This window comes from Pezoporus occidentalis, unplaced genomic scaffold (genome assembly GCF_034315485.1).
Source record: "Pezoporus occidentalis ecotype Australia unplaced genomic scaffold, CSIRO_AGI_Poc_V1 ctg27, whole genome shotgun sequence".
Taxonomy (NCBI): domain Eukaryota; kingdom Metazoa; phylum Chordata; class Aves; order Psittaciformes; family Psittacidae; genus Pezoporus; species Pezoporus occidentalis.
In genome coordinates this window covers 13,205,136-13,213,749 of record NW_026914611.1, presented here as the reverse complement: position 1 = coordinate 13,213,749, position 8,614 = coordinate 13,205,136, and the positions used below count along the sequence as shown (strand labels likewise).

The following is an 8,614-nucleotide window of genomic DNA, read 5'->3' as shown; positions in this document are numbered from 1 at the left end:
CAAGAAGCATTATGCCACTAACTCTTCATTCAAAAAAATACAGGTATTTTTTAAATGTCAAGAAAAAATGTATTTTTGGTGACTCATTTTACATCATTGATAAATAGGAAGTGCTGCTTGTGAAAAAGAAAATATGGAAAAAGCTATATTTAAATTAACGAAGCAACAAGATATTTGGGAAGTTTAATTCATATATGTATCTGGTAACTAAAGTTTATGGAAAGATCAAACATTGTATGAACCTTCAAGAAAACCCTATTTCAAACAATTTCTTTAAATATTATTAATATAGAACATAACTTCTAGCTTATGGCATAAGCCATGGTATAGAAAGCATAACTGGAAAAATACTATAGTTATTTCTAGCTATTTCCACTCACTTTTTTTTTTCTATCTACAGAAATGAATGTGGGAATTTTTCTAATTTCCCTGATATTCCCTGCCCTACTCACACATAATACACTTCAATACTCTACCATGTACATGATGCCTTGCCTCCTGAGGAAGCTGTGAAAAAAATGCAACTTGGTAAAATACTGAAATACTTTGGTGTTGAACACCTTAAGAAAGTACAGGATGGCAGGTAATAATTCTATATTGAGTTCAGTGTTTAATATGTAAAATATATGACTGTTTATTTTGCAGTGAAGATTTAAAGAAACAACAAGCACGTTCTCATTGAGATTAGATTAGCCTCTTGCTACCCATGGAATGCCTCTTACAGCTGCAGGCCTGCTTTGGGCACCAGCTGGGAATGTGTTTGAATGAGGAACGGGATAAAAAAGGGAATATAGTAATAATGTCAAGGAAAGCAGAACTCCGATATTTCCAAATTTTTACTTAGTTGCAATAGTTGCTTAGCAGCGCTCTTGAATGGCTAGAATAACATCTGCTATTTTAGCTGTGTGTAAAATTTAGGAGTTCCAATCTCAGAACAATTTAGTACAGTGTTTTCAAAATAAGATAGAAAGTGGGGGGGTGGGGTGGGGGTGAGGGTGGGAGGGTTGGGGGGGTGGAATTATGAAAAGGAAATAGAATTAAAACATTTAAAAGAAAAGAATTTCAAATGAGGCAAAATGTGTTTAAAATTTACTCCTGATTATAAACCAGATTAAATAATCCTTATAGACTGTGGTAACTTTGTTATGAACTGTGGTGGTGTAAATTGTTTTTATCATAGATTCAATATCAAACAAAGATTGTTCTGTTTCACACAGTTTCACAGTATTCTAGAGATTGGAAGGAACCTCAAAAGGTCATCTAGTCCAATCCCCCTGCTGGAGCAGGAACACCTAGATAATGTTACACAGGAATGTGTCCAGGCGGGTTTTGAATGACTCCAGGGAAGGAGACTCCACAACCTCCCTGGGCAGCCTGTTCCAGTGTTCCGTCACCCTCACTGAGAAGAAGTTTCTTCTCAAGTTTAAGTGGAACCTCTTGTGTTGCAGTTTGTACCCATTACCCCTTGTCCTATCATTGTTTGCCACTGAGTAGAGCCTGGCTCCATCCTCGTGACACTCCCCCTTTATATATTTATAGACACTTATAAGGTCACCCCTCAGTCTCCTCTTCTCCAAACTATAGAGACCCAGCTCCCTCAGTCTTTCCTCATAAGGGAGATGCTCCACTCCCTTAATCATCTTTGTTGCCCTGCGCTGGACTCTCTCCAGCAGGTCCCTGTCCTTCTTGAACTGAGGGGCCCAGAACTGAACACAATATTCCAGATGGGGTCTCACCAGGGCAGAGTAGAGGGGAAGGAGGACCTCTCTCGACCTACTAACCACCCCCCTTCTAATACACCCCAAGATGCCATTGGCCTTCTTGGCCACAAGGGCACAGTGTTGGCTCATGGTCATCCTGTCGTCCACTAGGACTCCCAGGTTCCTCTCCCCTACACTGCTCTCTAACAGGTCGTTCCCCAACCTATACTGGAACCTGGGGAAATGAAAATAATCTCAGGGCACAAAATTCCTGTGTCCTGACATTCTCTAGAGGACATCTTTATATTTTAACATTTATAACTGAAGACTAACTAACAAGTAACAGTGACCATCTAACTGCTTTAATTTGCTCTGGTGAAAAAGATTTAAAGCTACTAAAAATACATGTTGCGGGATTTTCTTCCTTTACTATGCTTTAGGATTCCTGTACTTTGCAGTGCTGTGATTTTCTGGGAGGAATATAAAAATATCAACAGGGCCATACTTGGTGAGTCTATGAATGCATGTACTCAAATAACCTTCTGCATGAAAAAGGCATGATGTGAGCCCTTCTGCCTGATTTTACTTCCTCATCAGGATAGTGGGCTGGATGTCTGCACAGCATTACTCCGCAAAAGTCTTCCACATTCATAGCTGCCAGACACCAAAGCAATAGAAATGTCAGCTGATAACTAAACATCAAGTGTATCATTTTCAGTTTTGCTAAACCAAAAGATTGATAGAGATTTCAGGTGAGCAGAGACATCACAGTAAAGACACAGTCAGCAGCTCAACCACCCCAATAAGAAACTCAGAAGCAACATTTCAGGGGTTGTCTTATGTCTTTTTTTTTTTTCTTTCACTTGAAGGAATCTCTTTTTTGTCTGTTTTTCCTATTTATTTGGCACATAGAGCTCTCCTTCCCCATACTCACAGCTTTGCACATTTTTCCTTTACAACTCACTTTTCCCTTTCAACATTTATCAGGGCAACACTGGAACACAAATGGTTTGTTGAAGGAAAAAAAGCCCCACAGCTGCCTTCATCTGACTGATAGCCCAGCAGAAACCTATACTGTAAATTAGAGGGCTTCTTCTCAGGTGCCAATCAAGCACTTTTTCTGAACACTTAAATTAAAAACACCATATAGTCTTGAAGAAGTGAAAAAAAAAAATAACACAGATGTTATTTGCACATTATTTTGTGTCGCTGCATATGCTGTTACTTCCAGTCAGGTCTCCTGAGATACTTATCACTGCAGTAAGTGTTTCTGATTCATGAGCATTGATTGCCATAACAGCAAAAGTAGCATTCAGAGCTCATTCTACCATCACATGACCATTCACAAATGAATCTCATAACTCCCTTTTTGATGACACCTTTCTACAGGACAGGGAGTCTAGTACAGAATTTCCCCTCTCAATCAAAGTAACCTGCAGGCAGCATTCACAAATCAAGGTTTCTTCTTAATGTTACTAGCTAAAGTGCACCAAAAAAGTGTTCTCATTTCCACTCCAGTAGCAGTACCATCCTTAGTGACTCTCATCTATCACTTAATACAAAGGCTACAGTCAGGCTTTCCCACCACTTCTATAGGAAGACAAGTTTTTCATGGAAAAAATATGGAAGAAACGTTTTCAGATTGACATTGGAGTTGTTTTTGGTTTTGTTTTTTTTTGTTTGTTTGTTTGTTTATTTTCTCTTTTTCGTCTTACTTATTTTTTTCCTCTGGGCACTATTACCTGTTTCTGGGCTGTATCCTTTTGTTTCTGGGGACTGCAGATGTTGAGTACATCTGAGTATTCATCTGTTCCTTTGTCTCTTGGACCTGGAAAAATTGCAACATACCTACTTTTAGTCCTCTTTTTAACACAACTTTGTAAAGTAAACAGGTTACAAAAGCCAGAAAACTTGTGTAGTGACTTTGCAATGTAGCTTAAAATGTAATAAAAAAAGAACCAACTCCCATTTTAGAATCTCATTCTGTTTATCTGACTCAAGCCAACACTGACTCAAACCTACAGATATATATACACAAATATTTATATACAAGTCTACATATCTACCTGGACTTGTACAAAGCATTTGATATTATCCCACACAACCTCCTTGCCTCTAAACTGGAGAGACACAGATCTGACAGATGGACCAATAAATAATTGGCTGGATGGAAACAGTCGGTTGTGGTCGACAGTTCAATATCCAAGTGGAGACCAGTGGTAAGTGGTGCCTCTCAGGGGCTGGTACTGGAACTGGTACTGTTTGTCAGTGACATGGACAGTGGTGCACCCTCAGCAAGTTTGCCAAATAACACAAAGCTGGGTGGTGCAGTCAACACACTGGAGGGAAGGAATGCCATCCAGAGGCACCTGAACAGGCTCAAGAGGTGGGCCTGTGCAAACCTCATGAGGTTCAACAAATCCAAATGCAAGGTCCTGCACCTGCGTCAGGTCAGTCTCAAGCACAAATACAGGCTGGATGGAAAACGGATTGAGAGCAGCCCTGAGGAGAAAGACTTAGGTGTGTTGATTGATGAGAACCTCAACATGAGCCAGCAGCATGTGCTCACAGCTCAGAAATCCACTGTATCCTGGGCTGCATCAAAAGAAGCATGGCCAGCTGGTCAAGGGAGGTAATCCTGCCCCTCTATTCTGCTCTCATGAGACCCCAGTTGGAGTTCTGCATCCAGCTCTGGGGCCCCCAACACAAGAGGGACATGGACCTGTTTGAGTGGTTCCAGAGGAGGGTCGCAAAGATGATCAGAGGGCTGGAGCACCTTTCCTATGAAGACAGAGTAAAAAAGTTGGGCTTGTTCAGCCTAGAGACTAGAAAGCTCCAGGGTGACAGTAGAGCAGCCTCTCAGTACCTAAAGGGCCTACAAGAAATCTGGAGAAGCACTTTTTACAAGGGCATGGAGGGATAGGACAAGAGGTAATGGCTTTAAACTAAAAAAGGTAGATTTTGATTAGACATTAGGAAGAAATTCTTCACTGTGAGGGTGGTGAGACACTGGAACACGTTTTCTAGAGAAATTGTGGATGCCCCATCCCTGGAAGTGTTCAAGACCAGTTTGGATGGGACTTGGGGCAATCTGGTCTACCAGATGTCCCTGCCCATGGCAGGAGGGTTGGAAATAGATGACACTTAAGGTCACTTCCAACTCAAACTATTCTATGTTTCTATGATTCTATGATATAAATTGTGCCCAACAGTATGAATTACTCTTGCCACATTTTCTTTCCAGGTACGACATGTGAGGTACTATTGAATCAGGACCGAATGACTCATTTTCAAAATTCTGGCTTTTGGAGGTGTTTCCAGAATAAGCAGTTCAGATCAGTAAGGAGCATAAGAACTTAAATTCCAAATAATGTCTGTTCTTCGCTAGTGAGGTAACAGTAGCTATACAGGTTTTTCTTTGGTAAGGCTTTTTGATGGGCATTTGCAGTTGATTTTGGTACTGGTGACGGGATATTATAACTGTGTTATTAACTGTTGTTTGGTTGGTTGAATTTTAGTCTCTGTCTCAAGTGTTGTAACTGTGTGGAGTGTGTCTGTGGGATCTTGTTTGTGGTATGTGTGTGTGTGAATGTGAGATTGACAATGGAAAATCATCAGAGTGAAGAGATCTTGAAAAAGAGTCCTTTGGGTGCATTTTGGCGCACTGGAAAGAACTTGGAGGGTCTCCTGGGCGCTCAGTAAATAAGAATACATTGGTAAAACACTGTAACCAATGGTGGCCTTTGTGTACTTTGGAAGATCTGGAAAAACGGCCTGAAAATGGAACTCTGAACTATAATACATTGTTACAATTAATGTTGTTTTGAGGTGGCAAGGAAAATGGGATGAAGTAATGTATGCAGATATATTTTTCACTTTAAGAAATCACGCGGAGTGACAGACTGAATGCAAAATTAATATAGCTCTGCCAGATTCCTTAATTTTGGCCTTGGAAAAGGACGGCAAAAACTGCAAGTTAAGCTGAAGAGATGTTGTTCAGCCTGTGATATTGGGGAAAGATGTTTAAAGTTAAAAAACCAGTAATCTGGAAGATAAGTTGAAAATTATGTATCACCGGTACCTCCGAGAGAAGCAGCCTCTGTATCCATCCTATTTGATATTGATAAGGAGGAAGAGATTGCTGTCACTGGCAACAAGCAGCATATTCACATTCAGAGTTAAGAAAGGGTTAAACCAGAAGTGCTGTTGCAGAGGCAGGCATCTGCAGCCCCTGCAGAGCAGGGTGAGCAGCTGTGAAAAAAAAAAAAGGGAAAACCAAGGGGAAAAGGGGGGGAGCTCGGGCAGCTCCTGTGTTTGAGCAGGGGAGGAGGGATGATGGGCAGAGGTGGGAGAGTGGGCTCTTCTGTGGAAACGGATCGGTGTGCCTGCTATGGGGAGTTTGGACGTTGGAAGTGAGACTGCCCTGGGTGGGGGAGCAGTGCCATGGGGTGGCTCCGGGGACTGAATTGGAACTATACTGACAGGGACATGGGGAATCTACTCTAGCAGATCCACTGATTAAATTAAAACCACGGACGAGAGGAAATAAAGAGGAATTTTAGTGGATACAGGAGCAACTTATTTGGTGTTAAATCAGAGAGGAAAGAATTCGTTATAGATGTGGGTGCTACTGGCCACCAAGAAAAAGCAGGGAGAAAAAAAAAAAAAAAGGCATTCTATCTGAAACCTTTAAAGTACAAATTGGGAAAACAAATATGAATGCATAAATTTCTATGCATGCCATATTCTCTAAGATCTTTATTAGGGCCAGAAGCAACATTTAAAGAAGGCAAAATGGAATTAAACTTAAAAACAGTCAATTAATTGCAGTTTTGAGTTTATCTTTGATTCAACAGAAAAGCAAAAAGAAGGATCTCCCTGAAATAGAAGAAATCCTTAATTAGGTATATGTGGGAGTATGGGCATCTGAAGTTCCAGGTAAGGCAAAAAAATGCTTTGCCTGTTAAAGTGGAAATAAAAAAGGGGGGCCTGCCCAATTAGAATAAAACAATATCCCTTAAAATTAGAAGATCAAAGGGAATGAAAAAAAAATTGATAAATTTTAAAATATAGATTATTAATTGAATGTGAATTGGAATATAATACTTGTATCTGGACAGTAAAGAAATATGATGGAAAATGTTGCAGATTGGTTCACGATTTCTGGGTAATCAACAAAATTGCAGAGGGTATTTGTCCAGTAGTAGCTAATTCATATGATTTATTGACTAAATTGAATAATAATAAGAAATGATTTGCTGTCCTGGATTTAAAGGACACTTTCTTTTGCTTACCATTGGCCAAAGAAAGCCAAAATTATTTGCTTTTGAATGGGAAAATCCTAACACAGGAAGAAAAACTCAATTAACTTGGACAGTATTACCTCAAGGGTTTAAAACCAGCAATTTTTGGAAATCAGTTAGCACGAGAATTAGAATCATGAAAGCCACCTGCTCAGACAGGGACTCTGTTACAATATGTGGATGACCTGTTAATTGATACAGAAACAAAGGAAGAATGTGTCCAGTGGACAGTGGAATTATTAAATTTTCTGAGACTGAATGGTTATTGGGTATCCAAACAAAAGGCCCAACTAATCCAAACCCGAGTTTCCTACCTAGGATATGAAATAACAGGAGGACAGAGAGAACTTGGGACTGCCAGAAAAGAAGCCATTTGCCAGACTCCATGACCGTTTACCATCAAGGACCTCTGGACATTCCTGGGAATGACAGGATGGTGCAGACTTTGGATCCATGATTATGGTAATCTGGAACAATCGACAGAATCACTAACACATGACTGCTTGACCACCATAGAGACTGTATATTCGAGCTGACCAGACTTGAAAGAAAACCCTCTGGAAGATGCTGATCCTTGGTTTACTGATGGTAGTAGCTTCATGAAAAATGGTAAAGGAAAGGCAGGATAAGCTGTTACCACCACTTCACAGGTAATAGAAGCTAAACCTTTACCTGAGAACACCTCTGCCCAGAAGGCAGAAATAATAGCATTAATGAGAACCCTGGAACTGGCTAAAGATAAAAGGATAAATATTTGGACTGATTCTAAATATGCATTTGGTGTGGTACATGCACATGTTGCTATCTGGGAAGAATGAGGACTTTTGAACACACAAGGGGAACAGATTAAACATGCTACAGAAATTCTACGATTACTGGAAGCTGTTCAGCTACCTGAAGAAGTAGCTATTATGTACTGTAAAGAACATCAACAAGGTGACTCCGATCAGGAAATTGGAAATAATTTGGCTGATTTTGAAGCCAAACGAGCACCTGAACAATCTCAAATCATGTCTTTAATCACTGACAGAAACTAACAATTGAAAAATCTAAACCTAGGTATTCAAAAGAGGATAGAAAATTGATTGAGGATCTAAAGGGACAGGAAAATAAAGAGGATTGGGCTCAAATACCTGATGGGCAAATTGTAATCCCCTATAACCAACTCTGGAAGTTAGTTCAGGAAGAACATAATAAAACTCATTGGGGTAGCAACTCTTTGTATAAATATTTAGACAAACAAATTGTAGGAAGGAATCTATACACCACAGTTCAATTAGTGACAAAACAATGTCAGTTATGTCTTAAGAATAATCCTAAAACTGAAAACAGAAATCAAATAGGGAAAATTGGGAGAGAAAGTTTCCCGGGACAGCAGTGGCAAACAGATTTTTCCGAATTACCAAGAAAAGGGGGTTATCGATATTTCTTGGTGTTAACGGATACTTTTTCAGGCTGGCCAGAAGCATTCCCTTGTAGGATAAATAATGCAAGACAGGTGATTAAAACATTATTAAATGAAATAATACCTCATTTTGGAGTACCAATTTCTTCCAACCAGGGTTCACACTTCAGTGCAAAATTGTCACAAGAAATTAGCAAAAAATTAGA

At 39.8% G+C, this 8,614-nt stretch overlaps 1 long non-coding RNA gene across 1 annotated transcript; it reads left to right on the top strand.

Annotated features, from left to right (window-relative positions):
• Nucleotides 1-401: 401 nt before the first annotated feature.
• LOC134166782 (uncharacterized) lies at nucleotides 402-2,839 on the top strand. Its single transcript, XR_009965995.1, has 2 exons — nucleotides 402-583; nucleotides 2,141-2,839. It is a non-coding gene; the product is annotated as an uncharacterized LOC134166782 (long non-coding RNA).
• Nucleotides 2,840-8,614: the final 5,775 nt, after the last annotated feature.